The 22,423-nt window shown below is 35.2% G+C and overlaps 1 protein-coding gene across 1 annotated transcript in view; it reads left to right on the forward strand.

Moving 5' to 3' along the window:
- ATRNL1 (attractin like 1) overlaps nucleotides 1–22,423 on the forward strand; it is a 528,296-nt gene that overhangs the window by 243,763 nt on the left and 262,110 nt on the right. The window lies entirely within an intron of this gene.

Consider the following 22,423-nt stretch of genomic DNA (forward strand, 5'->3'; position numbering starts at 1 on the left):
TTGCAAATACATATGGAACATTAAAGTGGTCTTCTGACATCTTAGTAATACAGGCTTAGGGCCGGCAGGAACCTTTTCCATCATGAAGATGATGTTACCTGATGTTGTAAGCAAACATTTTCATAAATTCATCCATTTTTTTTAAAAAGCAGATTTCATCACTATTTGAACTTAAAATATTTTCACAAAGCTCCTTTATTTCCACAAATGTAATCATTCAGTTTATACTGTTATTGTGCAGCCATTTTCTATGACATCAGTAGCTCTTCATTCTTCCTAGTGTTTACTGCCTTTCATGTATTTATACACGGCAATCATATTCCCTATCAGCTTTTGATTTACCCGGCTAAGCAAGCTCTGTTCTTTGCCTTTGAGAAGATTCATTTTCTATTCCCCTCCTAGCCACCCTAATGGTTCTTCACCTTCAGTTTGAGTCCATGTTTGAACAGGGTGACAGTGCAGTGTACAGATATTAGTCTGTCAAGACATCGTTTTGCAGTTAGAAGATTAAATTGCACAGTACCATAGTTACCGTTACAATTTCGGTTACTCCATTAAGATGCCTCACATTCCGTTGGTGGTTTTCTTTATGCTTGGCTGGTGTAGTTTGAGGAAGTTGCTTTAGTGGTGATTATTCTACACCTCTTGTAGTAGCCAAAAGTAAAAGAGCCAGGACTTCTGATTTTTGAAAAAAGAAAAAAAAAGGGCATAATAATTTAACATAAAATAATGAACTGATTTCATTTGAGGTGACAGGTTCGAATGATTTTCTAGTATGACAGAATTTAATCTTTTAAAGCAATCAGTGAAAATACGTGTGCGTAATTGCAATGCATAGACCCCTTATCGTACTACTACCAATGTGAGTTGATACTCCAGATTTTACAAATGCTTAATCAGATCATTAAATGGATTTTCATCTGCGGGATGCTTTCAGATAGTTTATCATTCACAGTGACAAACTGCATACTATGGGATTAAACGATCAGTTTCTGTTCGGGTCCACTTACATGCTCTCTCCATTGGCATGAATACTGTGTTACTGGAGTTGCACTCGCTATGGATGAATGTCTCGTGTGTGTGAATTTTTATTTCTATGAAATAACCTACTGCTTAAATTCTTGCTTGTATTTTTTAAACTGATTTTCATTATATTTAAACATTACCTTTGTTTAACGTTGCCTTTGTTTAACCTCAGTCAGTATGATGAAATCAAGCATATTAGGGAGGAAGAAATTTTTTTATTTTGGTATTTTCAATTTAAATTGATGAATATACAAGATACAGTAATGACAATTTACTAACAATGTGATAGCAAGTGTGCTAAGATTAGTTGCGTTACCTGTCAGAAGAAACTTAATGGAAAACGGTACATCATTACAATAACATTACTTTGCAGAGGGAAAGAAATTCAATTTTTATTAATGATATATAATATTAATAAGATCTTAAAATGCTTTTTAAACTTACAGTCTAGTGAAAGCAAGGTGTTATTTAAATGATCATACTAAGTAATATTATACTTTTAAAATTCTATTGCTAAGCTGATGCTTCTTGTATTAAGATTGTTCAAAGAGTAACTTGGGATACAAAGGGAACAAAATAAAAATGAATTCAAAGACATAAAACAGGATTAGTTACCTTGAAGAATGGTGTTTTAAGTGAAACTTGTAAAGCAGTCCTTTTGCTCTACTCAGTTTTTTCTGGTTTCAACTTGAGAGTTCAGAGGATAGTAACAATTGCAAAGAGGTCTAGAAAAAATGACTTGAGGAAATACTGAAATTATTTCACTTGTTAATCTCATGAAGGGAAGATTTAAGGGGTGATACTGCAGTCAAGCAGCTAAAGATGCCTGACTGATAGATGGAGAACAAGGGCTAGAAGAAGAAATGGCCCTAAATATTTAGTTTAGACATGCTAAAAGGAAAGGTGACACAGGTAGTTTCCAAAATCTCTAAAATTAGAGGTTTTAAAAAAAAATTATATAACCATTTTTCTGGATAGGTTTGATTCTCCTTTGAGGAAGTAGGTATGTCCCATCTGCTGTACTTGCTGTGCTTTTATTATGTTTTCTGTGATACAATTTTCTTTTTTCAGTATTCCTTTTTTTCCCCTCCTTTTGATGTGAATAATCTGGAACAGCAAAAGTGAAGTAACTCCATTGGTGTCATCTCAATAAAGGAATGAAATCATCCTTCTCATGATATGACAGACAGGTGCCCTACTAGTCATTCTTAGGAACTGTAGAGGGAAAACAGTAATGTGGATGAAGAGTGTTTACAATTATCTCTGAAGCTGTTAAGAAGGACCAATAATTCACAACTTAAAAAAGTTTCAGACAGCTAAGCAGTGATTGCTAGAAAGCCGTTAATGGGCTTCAAAAAAAAGAGGATTAAACTGGCCCATTTTTCAGCTTTGTAAGTTTTGTGTGAACGCTTTAAAAACAAATGAAATTGGTCTTTTACCAATTGACTCTTCTTTCACTGCCAGTTTGTTGACACTCAGAGCCCTTTGCTCCACAAGGAACGATAACACTACTGGTCTAATACATACTCTTTAATTGAATTGACTATTTTGCCCTGCTGCTCAGGGAATTGATAAATTGCTACAACCTTCTGTTCTGAAAGTTGGTGGGGTTTTTTGTCTTTTGTTTTAGGAATAGAAAGACAGTATGAAAAAATAGCATTCAGAATTGGTTAAAGACATCACTGAATTTGTTTTGACTAATGATATCATTGCAGTCTTATTTCTGTGAAATATTTTAAGAATTAATCAGTGTTTACTATCATTTCTGTTTCTGGTTTAATCATGTAGGTAAAATAAACTTTAGTATTCAATATGCCACTACCGGTAGAATATAACTGAGTGTTTTGAATTTTCAATGGCAAAGTTATTTCTTTGACCTGAAAACATTGTTAAGGAGAATGTTTTTCTTGGCCTCATAAGGTGAACATTAATATTGTTCTTGTAAAAGACAGTTGACCTGCAGACACAATTTGAATGACATTTTATTATTAAGCAGGTTAACTGAAGTTCCCACAGTTATTATTTAATCAAGAAAATATGACAGGAAACATTTTTTTTTTTTCCAGCCAAATCGATATTTTTATTGATTATTGCTAGTGTCCTGCCCCCTTCACAAATACATTTCCTACTTCTCAAATTCTGTAAGCCACAGATCATTGCTAAGTAGCATTTTTTTAAGTCATCTAGATGTTTGGACGCTAATTTTCTGGAGAGGCTGGGGCATCTGGGTACTATTGATGACTTTAGAAATACCAGCCATTATTTATCTTCAATTTTATTTTGTATCCTGTTATAAATAGGTTCTTTCCAGTTATTATGAAGGAACAGAGGAAATTAAAGGTGCTGCTTTGCCTGAAGACATTCATTGTCTTCAGGATCCACATAATAAGGGTGGATCCACATACTAATCAAGCATAACAAGGAGTAGATCATTCTTAAGTGACAACCTTTTATTCTTAAAGCACATCAAAGAGGGCAGAGAAGTGGGGGAAGAAGAGAGAAAATACATGTAGTGTCTCCTTTGGAGGATTGTTGCAGACACTTAATTTTTATCAGTTTCATGTCCTTAAGTCATTCAGTTCTGTGTTGTGGAGAGGTTACCCATTTATCTACCCCTACAATGGGACCACCATCCTTTTCTTCACAGAATCACCATATGTATTTTGGAGAGCTCTGTGTGTGTCCTCTGAAGCTGAACCCATGTCTGGGTATATTGGGGGATTTAATGTCACAGAAAGCTATCTTCAAGATTTTTTTTTTTAATCTACTTTAATCCCAATATGTCAGTAATTTATCAGTTGTTAGTCAAAAACATGTCCAAGTCCACATGAAAACATGATTTAGTAAGTGATGGAAAGAAGTCTTTTCTCAAAGATGAGGAAGCTGTGTTATGCTGCTGAAAATTAAGAAATAGCTTTCATTCCTTTTCTCAGTTTCTCCTGGTATTTTTTGTTTTGTTGGTGTGTTTTTTTCCCCCCAATTATGATGTCTGTGTATGTACACTTTAGTCTGTATGAAATGAACATGCTTTCAGCAAATGTTAAAATGGATATTTGACCTGAGGAAAAACTTAAACTGACGTTGTTTTACCCAAGACAGACTACCGTTCTCACTAACACAGAAGAAAAGCGCATAGTTATGCCATAGTTGGGAAGTTTGTGGGCGTGTTTGACGTGCTTTTTCATTTGATTCATGTTTGACATTATTGGTGATTAAATTCATTCAGGAAATGCGCTAAAAATCTGGTTTTATACCTTCCATTTGAAACTGTGTAAAAAACTCATGTGACCTTTAGCAGATGCGGTGTGCTATGTATTTCCTGGAAGGGTGTCCGTTGTATTTTTTTTAAACAGTTGTACTGCCCCTGTGCTTTTATAAGGCCCGAGACATTTCTGGGGAATTAACTGCCAAATATCCCACTGCTGCAAGAGGTAATATATGATTAACCCCTAACCAAAGAGAACTGTGTCCATCAGGATATACAGAAGCTTAGGTAAACTATTTCTTTTCAGTAAAGGTTCCAGGAGTCTGAGAAGATGCTCAGCAAATGATTATTAATCAGATAAGCATAACTTTTTTTTTACCCTTCTATCAGTGAAATACAATAAATCATAGCCCAAAAATTAATCAAAATTGCTACTAGGATTTTAAGGCATGACTCCATTAACTTAACGTGGTTTGCATTACTCATGCGAGAGGTGAGTTTACCATTTATTTTTATAACCTATATTAGTTCCTCAGAGGTTTTTCTCCTTTTTCTTCAAGTAACACTGAAGCTCAGCTTTTGGTCATCGTGGCAAAATCAGATAAGTGTTCCATATGGTTTTACTTCAGTTCTGTGTATTATATTAGTTAAGGGCACACTTTGGTCCAGAAGGATGCTAGATTATAGTAAATAATAATACATAGCAACTCTAGCTGTGATTGAAGAGCTGCTAGGTAATGGGTTATTTTCCCTGAGCCAAAACATTCCTTAGATGTTCACCATGCTTGTGTGTATGCTGAATTAAACTGTTCCAGGAGATGTACTAGAAGTATTACCTATGTTTTTCTCATGAAGGTGATATCCATCTCTTATCAAAAGAGGTCGTCCCTCGTTTCATTCATCATGTGAGTAAAGGAGAAGATTAAATCATTCTGTTGAATATTATTCAGTCAAACAATGTGTGATATATTTTTAATTATCTCCCTGTTTTTATAGAGTTTAATCACAAAGCTTTTTTTATTTTGTCCTAGTACTACATTGATTTATATGCCTGAAACAAGTAGTGTGGATGTCGCTTAATGTTTGATGCTGTTGAGACAGTTCTTGGGATTTTTTGTACTTATACCCCAAATAGTAATAAGTAGCATACAAGAAAAATTGCTCTCCTTTACCAGGAAATGTCCATGCCATATTTTAGAAAAGTCATTAAAGCTCTGAAGCAGCTCTCTGTTTTCAGAACCTGGTAGTCTGTAAGTGCAGGAAGACATTGTGCTTTGAAAAGCTTTGCTGCACTGGGCTATCACTGTGCTCTGAGCAGATATGAACCTTGTTGAAGGAGATTCAGAAGTGCATGCTAGAACTCAAAAGAGAAACAAAAACTAGTACTGAGGTTAGAGCTAAGAGGTTTCAAGACGAGGATTGGAGTGGAGACTCCAGGTCGTACACTGAGATTACTTTTGTACTGAAGAAACTAATGGAAGCGAAGGAAAGACATGAAAATAGCAAAAAGAAGTATTATGAGGATTGATGTGAAGTATCATGATTTGATTCCATTTTTTTAATTGAAATATGTTAGAAATTGATTTCATTTTAACTGTTAAACTATATAATGGTGGAATTAAGTTTTTGAGATTAGTAAAATTGCAGCTTCAAAGAAAGTGCTTGATAAGCTAAGGAGCATGGTGCTTCTACCAATATGACTTTCAAACGAAACATTCTTCTTATGTCCTTGTCTACTTTGGTTTTCATCGATGTTGACAGTTTTGCTGCCTGACAGTGTAAACTGTTGCTCTGTTTCATCCTTATTTCTCCTAGGATAGCTGATATGAAATGCATATAAAATACCTTGTGAAGAGCCTTCAACTAGACCAAAACTCTTTGAGATCAAGAATATAGATAATATTATTTTTTATATAATTGAGGGTGGTACATTAAATCCTAAATTACATTTTTTTTAAGTCTAATTAGGGCTGTACCTGTGTTTCAGATATTCCAAGTGTAAGACATTTGTATCATCGAGTTCCACCTTGCAAAGTAGTCAGAATGATCTACTGGCATCTCATAGTCATCAAGGAAATTTTCACAGTGAAGTTTAACCAATTTAAATTCTATGTTCTAATTTCAGATTTCTGTAACAATACGGTCCCATATTTCTGTACACATTATTTCCCTCAGTGAAGCATTCCAGTATTCAGAAGCAGAAAGAACAAAAGCATTTTCTGTCTTCATCAGTCATTTAGTCTTCCAAAACGAAGGTCTTTTTAATCTTCTGGGTAGAAATTGGTAAAAGCTTAGTGTAAAAAATATCCTTTTTGATTATTTTGTTTTCCTTTGAATCGTCCCTTGTCTCTACAAACACAATATTGGTAATTGCTCTGGTTTAAGCATCATTATACTGCTTGTAGTAACATATCTACTTTTTCTAACCTGATAGTTACCATATGCTAAACTCTTCGGAAGAAATCAAGTAGTGTTTGTGTGCATGCGAAGAGAGTAGGTTTTTTTCCTGTTTCTCGAAGTCTGTGATCTGAACGTATTTTATCACATAACATCTGTCGTCTTTGTTTTTCTGCTGTCAAATAAGCCTTGTTCTGTTCCCACTGTATCACCGGTCTCACCTTCTTTCTATCCATTTTCCTTAGAAAGTTGCCCTTTCAAAGAGGCGATGGGGGGTAGGCATGGGCATTTGTTAGTATTATTCTATTAAGAAGAATAATTGTGATGTAATGCCAGTCCTGAATCAAAATCTCATTGTGGTGGGATGCGTAAACAGAGAACAAAAGGAAATTATTTCCTCAGTCTCAGATTTCTTCTATGTCAGGAATCCAAAATGCCTTTCACCAGCTGCTGGCCTGGGTGGTGGCTGTCACGTCAGCAATGTCATTCTTCATGGTGGTAGCAAGTACATCATGGACAGTAGCTGTGTGACAGCCTCTTCTGTTTTGGCTTCTGTTTGAAATGTCACTGAATCTCTGTGTTTTCAGTTTCTCACCCTTAACTTTTGAAGAGCTATTTAATCATCCTCTTTAAATTTGAGTAGAAACTCTTTCCTTTAAGAAGTGTGTAATGCAAACCTTCTAAATCAGCTTTAAAAAACATTCCTGTATGTATTAAGCTCAGTTTTTGTAGAAAATTTAGCTTTAGAATTAGTCAGAGGGTGGTCTTTTGTTAGTTTTGGGTAATTTTTTCATGTCTCTTCAGTACCTCTTTTTCAAACCCCTATCATTAAACTCAGTATTCATGTCTCAATGAAAACAAATTTTTCCTGTGGTAGGGGGCTGTGATGAATAGCCTGACTATTGCATGTTGATTGCTCACAAATTGCTTTATATATGAACTGCTTATTTTTGCTTTGTGATCAGCTAAACAAGATATATTATCTTTTATAAAGGAATGAGTGTAGTTAATAGAAAAAATGGTATAAGGAATTACTGATCCTTTTATTCTCTCAGGACAAAAGATAGGAAGTGTTTGTTCAGTTAGGAAAAGCTAAACTGTATGGATTATGAAGCTTATAGGACATTTTGAGGTATTTTCAGAAGATGCTTTTTTTCTGACCTTGTATGAGACATGACTGCCAGAAAAATTAGGTTCATATGACATTAAAACTTAGTTTTCGCTTTGAAGCTATTTTTCCTCATCACACTCGCAATCGTAACAATTTGCTGCAAAGCAGCATCAGTTTTCTGCCGTAGGAATTTACTAATCCTTCTTTCACCAGAAAAAGATTTCATTTAGTCAGAAAACAGATTTTAACTATAAGCCTGAAACTGATTTTTCACAAGTACTGCTTCAATATTCAAATAAACTCGTTCAGCAGTATTAACTTGATTTTATTTAATACCTTCCCCTCACCTATTCTGTTGTACTAGAAATAAAGTATGTCAGGGAATTGGTGATAGGCATAAAGAAGATACTAAATTGAGGAGAGAGAAATTGAATGGGAGACACAGATATCTAAAGCTGAATATGGCCTGGTGGGTACATTTTCCTGATGCCATTTACTTTTCATTTATGTAGGTATATTAAATAAAAAAAGTATAAGGAATATATATGTATGTTCCCTGACATAATTATTTTCCATACATTTCCATATTCATTTCCATATACAAGTCAGAATTACTTCAGTGTCAGAACTGTATATTGTTTCAAGCCTATTTGTCCTGAGGTTAAACTAAAATCTGCCTATTTAGGCTGTTCATTATGGTACACTTTGTTAGTAAAATCATCATTTGTGAATTAATGTTTTGGGTTTTAATGTATTCATCTGTATGATAGGGCAGAGTGTACCCTCAGCAAGTTTGCTGTTGACACAAAACTGGGAGGAGTGGCTGATATGCCAGAGGGTTGTGCTGCCATCCAGAGGGACCTGGACAGGCTGGAGAAATGGGCTGACCGGAACGTCATGAAGTTCAAAAAGTGAAGTGCAAAGTCCTATGCCTGGGGAGGAATAACCCCATGCACCAGTACTTGCTGGGGGGCTGCCCAGCTGGAAAGCAGCTTTGCAGAACCGGCCCTGGAGGTCCTGGAGGACACCAAGCTGACCACGAGCCTGCAACCTGGCAAAGAAGGTGAATGATATCCTGGGCTGAATTAGGCAGTGTTGCCAGCGAGTCAAGGGAGGTGATCTTTCCCTTCTACTCAGCACTGGTGAGGCCACACCTGGAATACTGTGTCCAGTTCTGGGCTCCCCAGAACAAGTGCTCAGGAGAGAGTCCAGCAAAGGGCCTCTAAGATGATGAAGGGACTGGAGCATCTCTCCTGTGAGGGAAGCCTGAGAGAGCAGGGACTGTTTAGCTTGGAGAAGAGAAGGTTGGCCAGATCTCATCAATGTATATGAGTACCTGAAGGGAGGATGCAAAAAGGGTGGAGCCAGATTCTTTTCAGTGGTGACCGGTGACAGGACCAAAGGCGATGGGCACAAACTGACACACAGGAAGTTCCGTCCGAACATTGGGAAGAACTTCTTTTACTGTGAGGGTCGAGCAGTGGAAGAGGTTGCCCAGGGACATTGCGGAGTTTGTCACCTTGGAAATATTCAGAATCTGTCTGGACATGACATACACAAAAAGATTTGAGCAGGTTAAAATTTGAACTCAGTAAAAATATGTTAATAGGAGATGCACAATTTTTTCCCCAGTTAGTCACCACTACAACACTCAGATTTTGACCTGCAATATTGCCACTAAAACATCCAGCTATCTTATTGTATTATCCAATAACAAAGAAATGGTAAGAGGGGAAAAAAAGAATCACCCCATTACAGCCTCTTTAACTGTCCCTTACACCTCTCCTGCTTTTCTAATAAAATCCTTCACTTTTTTTTTATAAACTATATTTCAACAAGTAAAGCAGCTATTTTCAAAGTGCTACAAATATATTGCAGACAAATGTATCATTGCTTGAGGGCAAAATATTTTGTCAAATATTTTGAGCAAAACAATGAAAGGAATTATATCCCTAAGCATCAAATGTTTAATACACTTAGTGTAGAAACTGAAAAAAACTTTAAATTGTACAGGATGTATTTGTGTAGATACATTTTGTGATTATTTTGTATCCCAGAGGCAGAGCTTCTTATCATGTATCTTGAGTGTTATCATGGCGGTTTTAAATTTCTAGTGAATATTGCAAAATAAAATTCTAACTAAATTGCCAGATTAAATATTTTAATTGCCTTTTATAGCTTTAGCATAAATACAGCTATGTAAATAGAAAATTACAGTTACTGATGGGTTTATCGTGATTTTTAACATACTTTTATTTGTGAAAATGTGTTAGATACAGCTTGTCATAGCTTAGTTTTTACTCATGTTCACCTGTCTTGAAGTAAAGACCAGTGAGTGCAATATTGTGGGGGGAAAAAAGTAGACAATTTAGCGTATGTCTGTATTGTTCTTTAAAGTGTTCTTTCATTGTACTTTCACTTGGTAGTAGTAGATCTCAAAAGCAAAAGATCACAGAACTCTGTAAGGTCACTGTGAGTAACTCCCTGAAGATCTCAAAGTTCAAGCATATTCTTATCATCCAGAGGGAGGGCCAGTATCATGGATCTGGGAGGAATAAGAGGCTCTTTCATTGTCTCTGGATAACCAGAAGGCCCTCTGGCAAGCAGGAAGCCTGGGAGAGCCCTGCTGATTGCAGAGAGTTCCCAAGGGGGTGGTTTCAGTGGCAAGCCTCTGAGTTCTTTCCTAAAAGAAGTTCTTTCCTTGTTGTCTGTTTCTGAATAGGCACAGCTAAGTTGTTCCTGTCCGTTTCCTTCAAAGCATTTTGAGAAAATAACTGGTTAGCAGCAAAAATCAGTCACAAATAAAAACACCTAGTCTGAATAAAGTAGAAGTTGCATCTTGTGCATATACCAATAAATAGTTGTCATTGGAACAAATTAGCAAAATGGCTATATACCATGATGTTAAACCGATGTATATGCTATTACGATTCAGTGACATTACAGTTGCTGTGGATGGCATCCAAGATGCACATTGTCTTGTGTTGGTGTTTGCAAGTAGATTAAGTGTGAAAACTCTGGGTACAAGTTGGGCTGTGCGTTTTAATACTTGTAGATTTATAAAAAAATTGTGTCGATGAGAGGTCATTGGGTAACTATTCTGAAGTCTATGCAGAAGTATAATGTACCATTATACCTTGGTACCATTATACTGCTGCAGGATAAGGAGTGCAACATGGTTTTTCAACATGTTTTTTCAGAGACTGTTGAATAGAACTGCTCAGGGCTGAAACAGTATTTTGTTTGTATTCAATTTTTTTTTTTTTGTGGAGTAAACTAAAGAGTGGACAGTGAAGGTGTGTACTTACATTGCAACGCTGCGTATTCGAAGTTTGCGATGAGATTCGGCACAGGATTGTGATCCAGGAGGTCCTATTGATTTCCTAATACCATAAGGTCTTTGAAGTCTTTGGTTTCCCTGTCTTTGCTTCTCAAGATAATACATAGTTGTGAGATCCATGCTTTTGTTATTTTTTTGAATTCTAAGCAGCAGAGAAGTCGTTCAGCTTTTCTATGGCAAGGCCTCCAGACTGTAAAGGCAGCAAACATTGTTGCAACAGCCAGATATTTATAGAGTACTAAAGGATATTACTATAATGGAAACAAGGGGATTTTTGCTGTTGATTTCATTCAGCTAAGATGCTCGGCTACAGATGAATAGCTTTTCCCTCTTTATCTCATTATTTTCTAACTACAGTGGATCACTGTTAAGTATTTGAATTAACTTAATTCTTTAACCATTTTTCAGCCAAAGGTGGGCATCTGAAAACTTGTCCAAGTAAGATGAATCTGAATATTTGCTGATTGTTCTAAAAGATAAATTTATAGCTAAGAGTAATTTTTATTTATTCATCAATGTATAAAAAAGGTTTTTGAAGAAAAGCTTTTGCAAGTTAAGCTTCCCTGGAGGTAGGCTACAGAAACTGGGTTGTGACTTTGGACCACTTTTCTATTTTATTTCAAAAATCTCCTCTATTTTCTACTCATTTGAAAGAATCTTTTATTCCTTTAAAATTTTCTTTTGATAAAAAAGTAAAATACATTAAATATTTTGTTTGAATTAAGTGTGAAAGTATGTTTTATGGCCACATGATAAAAAAAAAATCTAAATTTCAAACATTAGTATACTGTATTTTTAAAGAGCAGTGGTTGTAGCTGTATCTTTCATGAGGATAAGCCCATGTCAGTGTGATCTGTTGTATAAAATATGGACTGCATTTGTAGCTCAGTTTGTTTGCAAAGGCAGATATTTTTTCTGCATGCTAGAAGATTATGCTGTAGAGTTAATCAGCATGGATTCCAGATTTAATTTTAATAACATTTGTTTTTATGGTTCCTAATACCGTTCAGTTCTGTCTTTGAAAGAAGAAAAAAAAGAAAACTACTGTAGCCTAAACAGTAGTAACTTAAGAAACTTAAGTACTTTATATTCTTATGCAATAGTCTACTAATCAACATTTATATATCACAGCTAAAATTGAATTAAATTAGATTGAAACTAAATTACAAGGTCCTGAGTAAATTGGATTTGGTAATTTACTATTGAGTCAATCTGCAACTGATGTAATAATTTAGATTTGCTTCTTATGTGCGAATGATGCCAAGAATTATTCTTCCCTTTGCAGTTTCAATTTGTGAGCGTGAAGAGGAATCTACTTTTGCTAATGATCATGCTTGAAGTACAAAGCTAGTAACCAACCAGATGTTAATAATGAATGTGTTAAGATGCCATTACAGGTCTTTCAGCTCATCTTTTCTTGAACTTGAGAGACAAAGTTGGGACTCAATGACTCTCAAGAATGCTCAAATTAAGAGGTGTGTTATGCTTTGTGTATGTAAAACAGACAAGATTCAAGATGTTGAATCTTGCAGATGTCATATTTAGCTATATTTATAATCACTGTTTTTATATGCATTAAACACTGTCTTGTGAGCTTTAAGGAATCTTTAGCTTTTGACCACTGACCTGTTTATGGTTTATCACCCTAAATTCTGACAGCTGACTTGCAAAATGTGTGGGAAATTATTTTTATAACAGGTGTTTGAGGATGAGGTCTATATCAACTCCTTTTTCCATTTTAGTTAGCCTTCAAAATATATATTTCTTTTTTTGGAATCTTAGGAAGGGATGGTTTGACATAATTTCCTACTCTTAGATATAAATCAGGAGATTGTTATTGCATGATAGCATGGCTTGCATAAATGCACTCCATTTATGAAACCTCTTATGTATTTACGGAAATTTCATAATATGCCATATTACTGTGAGTTGTTCTTCCCAGCTGGAACAACGGCCTTGGGCATGAAGCCACACAGTTGGGCAAAATAATGGCATAATTTTATAGCTTGATAATGGCCCCATTAGCACAAGATATTATCATATCACCTTTTTATGGATACTTACATTTTAAACCAAGCTCTGTTATATGACATGTAAGTGCAGCATTGGAACAGACTTCAAAAAATGAAAGTGTAATTTCTCTTTCAACAAGTTAAATATTGTAACATTTATGTAGCTATTATCCTTATTCTTTATAAAACAATGAGATTCTCCTTTAGATGTTTAATTGAAAAATATGTATAAAACCATCAGCTTTGCATCTGAAATAGCTACTGAGGTATAAGGTGTTTCTTGACTCATGGAGTGTGACTTTTACTTCCAAACAGATGGATGAAAGGCCTGCTCTTTGCCGGTCTGATGCAGTTTCTGGTTCTTCCAGTCTGATAGAGCTGCTGGTGCTTTGGAGATTATACAAACCACAGGTTCAAAAAGTCAATTTCTGACTGTTCTGGAACTCAAATTTTTAACTCTAGCCTCAGTTTCTAATTGTTGATCTGCTTACAGACTGCAGCCTCATCTTTGAACTCAGGCATTGCCTCTGATAGCACATTTCCAATTGCAATTCAAATGTTGTGGAAGATCTACTCCTCCAGACAATCAGCTTTTGTAGGACAGTCAAATTCCACATGAGTAAAGGATTCTGAGGGATTTTCTATTCTTTAGTAGATCAGTCTTGACTATGGATGAACTACAAGTACTGAGGTCTGTGGAGAAACAAACACTCATACCGTAGACCCTAAAAACCTGGCTTCCTCAACACTCTAGGAAATTTTTGGTAAGTCCATTCAGCATCATAGCTTGTCCTTTCTTAGTACAGAATCATGTCTTCTGGTTCTCATCTTCTGATACTGATATATATCACATGCAGATTAACCGTAATTGGTCACAATCCACAGTTGAGTATCAGGTTTTACAAATTTAAGATAAAACATAAAATGCAGCAAATAAGCTCCGGTTAGTAGGGCAAAAATGTGAAATTGGGAATATCACTTTTTTCATAAGATAACACATTAGGTTTTGGGTTTTTTAAGTAGTGTATTGTGCAATTTTATTACAACTCCGTTGAATAAAATTTAAGATCATCTTCTTATCTGTTCAGAGTTACCAATCCCAAAGAATAGATGAATTGTTGCTTAAGTATTTGATCTTGAAATTTGTTGGGCAGTTTGGAGTTTAAAATAAAAAACACAGTTGTGATAAATTGCCCCAACCCTGGAAGTGTTCAAGGCCAGGTTGGACAGAGCTTTGAGCAACCTGGTCTAGTGGAAGGTGTCCCTGCCTATGGCAGGGGGGTTGGATCTAGATGATCTTTAAGGTCCTTTCCAACCCAAACCATTCTATGATTCTATGAAATTGTGTTGAAGGAATTATGGAAAATGATTAAGATTTTGGTTTGATTTGAGAACTGTAACTTGCCTTTCACTTTAGTCAGAATTCTTACATTCCAAAAACAACATCTTTAACAGATATGTCAGGTGGAATATTGGTATAATGACTTTGCCTAGGAAACAGATCAAAACCTATCAACATTCAATAAAGAAAGAGTTGACCTGAATTTGCACTTGAGTTTTGGTATCTTTGATTCCTGTCAGGCTTTTAAATTATAGCACCATGAATATTTGGAGACCTTGAAGATTCACTAAAATTTGTAGATGGAATTTCAGTAGATAAGATGCAAAGTAAAATAAGGAGAAATTCCTCCTTTAATAAGAAGAAGGCATCAGAAATTTTTATGGCGGAGATGTGATTCAACATTGAGACGTGTTCATCCTTGTCATTAAGATTTTTTTTCATGATAAAGAAAAAGTTAATAAATTATTCAAAAATACCCAAGCAAAGAACATAAAGATTACAACAGAGCAGCAGTTTGTATTTTATATAGCTTTGACTGAAAAGGTATGCAAAGATTTATTGGTAATAAACCCATCAATCTTTAATCTCAGAACACTTAAAATCTCTCATTTGAGTTCGTCAATTTTGGAAGGATATTAAGGAGAATTGATTAATTATATTTTTCTGGGTTTTTTAAGACTAAGATTGGTAATGTATCAGTTAAGAATGAATAAGCTTTTTTTTTTTTAAAGTTCATTTTGAAGAGTTTTAAAGCTTTAATGCCTATGGCCTACTATTGTATATTAGCATCATTGGAAAATGAAAATCAGTACATATTTAAAACAGCAGAGTACCAAAAGGCAAGATCCCGAACTGCCATGGAAGGATAAAGCAATCCTGGTTCAGATTATTTACAATATAAAAAAAAAAAAAAAAGGGGAAAAAGGAACACAAGCAAATTACATTTTTTAGAATTTCTCATTTCTAGTGAGAAATAAAACGTAGTTCTAGATGGTTTGCCTTCTAGACATTTTGGTATTAAAGCTTTGTGAGACTTTCTTGCCATAAAAATGAAATTCTAGGTCTGGTCTGAAAGTAATTATGTTTCTGGTATGCTGATACACTGTATACAGATTTCCCTTCAATTTTAATTTAAGTAGAATTCATAAATATTCTTTCTTTGGAAGGAGAATGTGTGTGTGTACGTAGGAAGACTCTCAATAGAAAACAGATCTAGTGTGTTCTCTCTTCTGCTTTTTTCTGTAGTCATTCTTTATTTTAATCGGTATGTTCTCTATCGTATTTTTTTATATCTTTGAACTGGCACAAGACATTTTCAAATACCAATGATGATGAAATTAAGAATCCTGGTTTTAGTAAAGAGAAATTTTAGCTAAGTCTGATACAGTATGAATGCAGACATGAGAAGAGATCTTTTTCCCTGTGCTTTATTAAACTTCTAAACTTGATTGAATGTAAGAACTATAAATCACCAGGGATTAGTTGTGCAAATCAGATCGTTTAAAGTTTTGTGGTTGTGACTCACATGAAGAACATGCTGGTGACTGCCATTGCATTTTATCTTCAACTCCTTCTTTTGGATTCTAATGTAGTAGCTTTATGAAAGTTTATGCTGGCCACAGCCTTATTATTAGATTTTCTGGTAGATCCAGTTGTAGAGATATTGATATCTGGGATATTTCAAGCAACCCATGTGTATATGTGCATAGCATATATCAATCTATATTATTTTTCATTACCAATCTGTATTGAATTTTGCAGCTATTGAGTTTCTAAATTAAGTGCAAAGAATTTTAATACTGTAGTTAAGATTTTATGCATATCAAGATATTCAGGATAAGGAAAGATAGGCTTACTTACAGCAACTTCAGCTCATGTCTCTAAAGTTTATTGGTATCTCAGAATAACACAGTGGTTGAGGTTGGAAGAGGCCTCTGGAGGTCAACTTGTCCAACTCCCCTGCTCCAGCAGGGTCAGCTAGAACAGGTTGCCCAGGACCATGGCCAGATGGATTTTTAATATCTCCAAGGATATCTATCAGGTATCTTCCCTCCCTCCCTCCTTAATTGCTCCCGTGTAAGATTTTATTTTGAATACCAGCAAATGCAGCTTGTGTCTGAGTTACAGCATGAGTCTTGAGTATTCTGTAGGCTTTGGTAAAATAGCCATCGTGATGGAATGCTTTTCACTGTGGGAGACTAGAGCTGATCACCCTGTTTTGTTCTCCACCTTCCTATTTTCCTATATCACACAAATTTGAACATTTTAACTTTTCTCTATGTAAAATTAGACCTACCATCACATTCACCTAATTCATGTAAAAGGACGTGTTTAACATTCAATTACAGCACACAGTTGTTATAAATGTTCTAAATTACAACAGTTTAATAATAAGCAGTTTAATAAATCCCTAATCAAGGAACAGCAAAAGGGGCCAAAAGACTGCCATCAGGTTTGTGGGCTCAATTGATTGTCATAAAATGCGATCAGCTTTCCAGCTTGTCTATTAGGAAAAACTATTTTAATTCTTTAGGTAGGTTAAAATTAAACAAATGGCATTGTACAAAGAATGAGTCATTGATCAGGTATCACTTCACAATGCAGTTCTTCAGACCAATAATGAAAAAGCATAGAAGTGCTTTTTACAAACTATAAGCATTATATTGGTGCTTCTGCAATAGCATGTGGCAGTAAATAGGTATTAGATTACATTGTGGTGTTAAGCATTTATTGTCATTACCAGAATCAGGGCATTTTTTTTTCAGGGACTTTTGATATAACAAACTTGGAGTCATTGCTCTGTTTCTATGAAAATATCAGTTGGTACTTTTCTTAGCGCTATCAATAGACATTTGCACAATGTCCCTTATTTTATGAAACTGCTTTGAAATTAATAAAAAGCATGGGTGTCTTTGGTAAAATACATGGAAAAGGTTAAGTTTGGTTTGGATTAGATAGTATTTGTTGTTTTAAATTAACACTTCTAATGTGGATGTCTCTGCACTTGTCAGCTTTGGAAGAATGGAGAGAAAAATTAAATCGCTCAGAAATCCTTTTTCTGTCTTGTCTCCTGTTACTGACACAGGGGCCTAATAACCCATACTAACAACCTGTGAGAAGGGAAATAATCATGCCTAATCATAGAATCACAGAATGATTGTGGTTGGAAAGGAGCATCTGGAGATTGTCTGACCTCTCAAAGCAGGGTCAGCTAAAGCAAGTTGTCCAGGGCTTTGTCCAGTCAGCTTTTGAATATTTCCAAGGACAGAGAATCAATACCCAACCTATCTGAGCAACCTGTTCCCATCTTTGATCATCCTTGCAGTAAAAAACTTTCTTACGTTTAAATGGAATTTCCTGTATTTCAGTTGGATCTGATTAGGTTCAGGTTTAAAAAGGCAATTGGTATATAAAACACTTTAACTTATAATTTTTTAAAAATTATTATTGAGAATATATTTGTACTGAAAGAATGTTGCTGTATAGAACATCTCATTTGTGAAAAACCCCTGTAACCTTTGAATATGGTCACATGGTTCATTTTCGTTGAACTGTTTCCCAACAGGCTAAGTCAAGATTTCAGTAAACAACATAAATCAGCGTTAAGCCCTCTACAGATGCATAAAATAATTACAAAACAAACTCACTTGCAGCTAGAAAGCAATTAAGCATTAGTTCTCAGAAATAATAAATATACAAAATCTTCTCTGTTTTTTTATAAGTATGTTCTTGTGTCGGTGAAAAACATGAGTAAGTTCTTATTTGGACAAAAGGGTGTAGGTGCAATGGAATGATCTTGGGAATTTCTGTAACCATTGAGAGGAAAAACAACCCTTCTTTTTGAGTGTAGTCAATGCATTTAGTTGAAGATATCTTTCTGCAGTATTCTTGTCCCAAAAAGCATACTGAAAATCTTTCCTGGAATACTCTGAGGATATCTGTTACATATGGCTGTTGGCAAGAAAGTTACCTTTAAAATCTGTACATGAGAAAGTTCACCCTGCAGGGAGTAAACAGTATGATTTTAATTTCTTAACTTTACTTTTCAACACCTTCCTGTGCTTGAAGCCAGATAGACTGGATTGTCTTTTAAGGTATTCATCTCTTTGGGGACAGCATTGTTAATATTTGTTCCTCTGTGCCCTGCTCAATACCACTCTTGCAAAAGCCTGCTCAGGCTTATAGAGTGCAATAATTGGAGTTTGTCAAATGTGATGATTTTGTAGGAAAATTTTTGGGGAAAATTGCTTTTTTTTATTTCTAAAACTTTCCAGGAAAATATTTCAGGGTTAAACCAAGTTTTCTCTTCAGTTTTTTTTTAAGAAAAACCTTTTTCCATTTTCACATTTTAGAAAAGTAATTTTTCCCTATAAAGGCTGTTCAAAAGTGGTTTATGTTTTTTTGGGCCAGCTCAACCAATAACAACCTTGTCGAAACTAGTAGTTATGGGAGCAAGCAGCAGCCTCAAATTTCCTAGGTTTCTGCAGAAAACCTGATACTTTGTCCTGACATTCTGTCTAAAATTAATGTGAATAATTTATGCTTTTGTAAGTATTCTTCCATTTGCTTCTGTGATGTCTGATAATGTGTGCACTTGTGTAGATGTCTTCCCTTCAGCCGGTATATTTAAGGCCATCTCTCTTGTACTCTTGTTACGAATCTTGTAGGCACTGAATTTTTAAGACCCTTAATCTATGCAGTATGTTTAAAATCAGTCTTTGAGTCCAAAGCTGTTCATGCAGGACAGGCAGAGCTACATTCCGTAGCTTTGATTCTTAGGAAACAAAGTTTTGTCAGAGGATTTCCTAGAAATTACCGTATTGCACTTTTGAAGCATGTCCCTAGTTAAAAGTACGAATTATTTTACTGAAGCATAGAGGAAGGCTGGAAGATACCCAAACTTTACTTGACTTACTCTTCCAAATAGGTTTCTTACTCATTGCCTAACTCCCCTGCCTTATAGATTTGGTACAGCAAATGAGGTGTTTCAGAATTCCAACGTATACATCTGTGTAACAGAAACTGAATTAAATATCTTTCTGAATGTTTTTTACATGCAGGATCTTTACCCTGACTCATGTACTTGTTTTGTTCAGAAGATGTAATATATTATTTTGGGATCGAATTCTGCTCTGCAGACACCCTCTCTGCTCCTACTCAAATGAAAAGAATCTAGATAGCTGAACAGGTACCCCCAAAAGCAGATCTTAGTATTTCTGCCTTACGTTAGTATGAAGTATTCAACCTGAGAAAGGAAAAGGCACTACCTATGTCTCAACAGAGTTCAGGCCAGCATTATAATTATGTAGGGCTCTTGAAAAGTATTTTCCTTTGCTCTCTGAAAGCATAAAGTGCTCTAGTAGAAAAATAAAGTATTTATTTTCTTTGGATTTGGATTTTGTTAAAGCTGTTCAACACCCGAATGGTAAGTGTTCATTTGCACATGCCTAATTAAACAATTAGAGCTTCTGGAAAATATACTTGAAAATACAGTTTTTAAAAAGTGAGAATAAAAAGTACTCTCAGTGCTGACAACTTTGAATATTTTTTTCTTCTAAACAACTAAGGCCTTTATGAATTAAAGTGAATGTGAATGAAGCACCTTGCCGTTTGTCCATGAGGTGGGAACAACGCATTCTGAAATTTGCAGGTAGCTTCAAGATCACAGTCCTAGGTGATATTTCTCATACGTTACACTGTGATTTCTATATTTCAGTTATAGAGCTTTTGTTACAAACGTCGTTTCATGGAAATGACTGTTGCCAGTACCTATCAGCGCAGTTCCTTGTGTCATTGCCAAAATGCTAGCATGGCTAGCCTAGTTTCTTGGAAATCTGTTTCAGTTGAGCAGGTCCTGCTCTTCTCTTTGGTTTACATCACTCTGAATCTGCCTGAAACCCAGTTACTCATCCACCTTTCCCCACCTAATTACTGCAAGTTATTAAAAAATATGACATCAAAAGTTTCTGCTTACTAGCATTACACATTTCTCTACAACTTTTACAAATACTTTCCTGGATCTGACAGCATATCAGTCAATGATATGATATACGATATATCGATGATGTATCACCCTGACTCTACAGAATGTATTACCAAGTTGAATAAAATCTAGAGCTGTCAGTGTTCTCTGCCTTTTTTTCAAATTTATTACAGCCTGCAATATAATAGGAGTTTCAAATGAGGGATAAAAATTAAATGAAAGAGAGTAAAATTAACATAACAAAATTGGATCACAATGTGTTCTGTTAATCCTCATCATTTAATTTTCATTTTATCTTGTAAAAGTCTCAGTTGTCACTTTCTGGATTTTGATCACCTCTTCAGGGAAGAACATTAAACTAATTTTCTTCCTTACATGTTCTGTATTTTCCTTCTCGGTATGCTGAGGTTTTTTTCGGTCAGTTAACCACTTCCACTGTATTTGAAGCAATTAATATTTTCACATTAGTGTGATCTGTTGTTCTTGCACCAGTTGATCTGTAAGAGAATAGTCTTGTCCTTGTATAGATAAGCGGACATCATCCCTTACCTGCAAAACCCCACACTTTCCCTTCAGTGGAATATACATACAATACAGAAAGCTTAATCTGTTTTATTTTTTCCTCATATCTTTTTAGGTTGGATATTCTAAATGATGTAGGTTATGATGTGTCGTCTTGTCTTCATTCTCGTGCACACACATGTAACTGACTCCCATACCCTTCGTTGCGTACCTCAGTTTCTCTTACTGTTAGATGAGGATCTTCAGTAAAAACCTGAAATAATAATAAAGCTGATGGACATTTTCTCTGTAGAGTTTAATGGGGTTTCTGTGTCTTCATTTGTCATCGTTTTACAATGATGATAAAAAAGTTTCGCTTGGGCACCCATAGTCTTGAACAAGCCATTCTGCATGACCTATCTTCCTGACTTATCTTTTGGCCAGTTACAGTCTTTCATGAAAGGCAGGACTAAGCATTTCAATTTCTTGTCTTAGTGTTCTGCTCTGAAATCCCAGTCTTTCTGAAGCTAAAAGGAAGTCGGTACGTATTTACCATTCATAGTAATGTAGTCAGCATTCACCTCTGGAGAAAAACAGCGAGCCTATTTTTTTAATTCTAGGTTTATTCTGTGATAGTGCTGTTTATAGGATGAACGAAATTCAAGTATTTGTTCTCTGAACAGCTGCTGGAATACAGATTCCTTCCTCTTTTCAGAAGTTTAATTGCACCAAAAATGCTCACAATGACTTCTACTTTCATTGTAGTAGTGCTATTTACGTCAAGGAATTAAAGTCTCTGTCTTTCATGGTCTTATCAATAGGTGAGGAGGGGAACGAGAAGATACATCAATCAATTTCCCTGCTGAATGGGAATGCCGCTTTTTGGTTGTTCTACACATTAGAGAGGGGAATCACCAAGCACCACGCAAAAGATCAGCAAATGTACTTTCTACAAAGTGGTATTATATACATAAATCTTCTGAAAGACAGATACCTTTGGGATATTGTGGGCCGTAGACTTCTGTGTAATCCATTACCCATGCTGATATAAACCTTTGATTTGTGGGTTTAAACCTGAGGCTGAGTAACCTCATAAATATGCTAATCCACAGTAATGAAGAAAAGTGCTATTGCAAATACAAAATTTTTATTCCACAGTTCCAACAGCTTTATAGCATGCTCTACACTTATAACAATAAACTTTGGGAAATTACTCTCTTCATGTTTAAGAAAATGCTTTGCCCTTTTCTTGGCATCTCATCAATGAGTTTTACACACATTATTTTGAATGGCATGATCTTTATGCAAAATTCAGTGCATGTTTTGCCTTTTCTAACCAAGTATTTGATTTCTAAAATGAACAAAACATTGCATAAATTTTAAAAATTCAGCTTTTGTAGCCCTATAAAAATTTTATTATCATTTTTATTAGGCTGGAGACCAGCTAGTGGGTTAACTAGTAGATTGTCTGGCAAAACCAGCTCTGCTGTATATTTAAGAAGATAA

Source organism: Gavia stellata, chromosome 9 (assembly GCF_030936135.1).
Source record: "Gavia stellata isolate bGavSte3 chromosome 9, bGavSte3.hap2, whole genome shotgun sequence".
Lineage (NCBI taxonomy): Eukaryota > Metazoa > Chordata > Aves > Gaviiformes > Gaviidae > Gavia > Gavia stellata.